Here is a 1205-nt window from a genome sequence, read left to right as displayed (position 1 = left end):
CCACCCCAGTTCGGACCCCCATCTCCTCCTCTCCCTCCCCGGCCTAGCCCCCGAGCCTCTAACCCGCCGGAAGAGGAGAAAACCCGCCGGAAACGCCGGGAAGCTTTTCGCCGGAACTCCCTCCTCCGGCCACCAATCCGGGCAAGCTTGGTACGGTTTTGTAGCCCTCTAACCCAGCAGCCTTGCCCTAAAAAGACTCTCCCTCTCTTGAGCTAGGTAAGGAGAAATGTGGAGTTGAAATTTATAGGGCTTTTAGGTGTTTGTGTTCGATTGCCCTAGTTAGGCTTGGATTTGGTGTTTGTGCTAGTTAGGAAAGTTGTAGAGCATGATGAGAGGATTATTCTATCAATTTATTTAATTTATTTTTGTCCACTCACTCTAACTGTTCCACATGTTTTCCCCTGGGCTCTTCGTTTTAAATTGCCCAGTCTGCAGAGTTCAGGTTGGACCTAGTAGGAGACGAGGCATAGTTACCCGCTTTTCCGCCAGTTTTCATCAGTAGGTTACCTGTTTAACCTACTAGTGTTTTCTTGCTTCCGCTAGTGTCTAGTAGCTCTGAATACTTTGGGATTATTGTATATTATTCCGGTGGTGTGCTCGGTCGGTTGACTTTATGTATAGAATTGCTGAAGAATAATATTTGTTTTTATTTAGCTGGATAATTGTGTGATATTTTTGTGGAAGTGCTGTAGTAAGTGTGTGAATTGGTAGTATTTTTCGGGTTAGGGTTGTCCATCTTCAAGGGAGGTTTTACCAATCTTTTCGGTAAATTTTCCTTGGAGGTGTCCCCGCACGACTTACTCCGGGTTTCAGGGTGAAATTCAGGGTGGGTTGTGTCAGCATTTGAGTCTAGCAAAAACAAAGAAAAAAAAATAGTGTTAGAAATTATATACACAGATCAACCACAATTACAGTAATATAAATATGATTCTTCAAACGTGATACAAATAAGATCAACTTTATTTTATATTTAAGAATAGGAGCAGCAGCACTGAAGCCAAATTGCTTTGAATACAAAATACTAACTTGATTGATGATAGAGGCTTGCTTGCAGCAATCTCCTAAGACAGAATTTCGTCCCTACTGTAGTGCACGTAGTTTCTTGGACGTCTATCTTGCAGGATACAACTATCGAATTTTGTTTATGCACTTTTAACAAAATTCCTGGCAAACTGTATTTGTGTTTCTCAGAAAATATTAGGGGA

The sequence above is a fragment of the Fragaria vesca genome, linkage group LG5 (genome assembly GCF_000184155.1).
Source record: "Fragaria vesca subsp. vesca linkage group LG5, FraVesHawaii_1.0, whole genome shotgun sequence".
NCBI lineage: Eukaryota > Viridiplantae > Streptophyta > Magnoliopsida > Rosales > Rosaceae > Fragaria > Fragaria vesca.
This window is presented reverse-complemented; position numbering follows the sequence as displayed.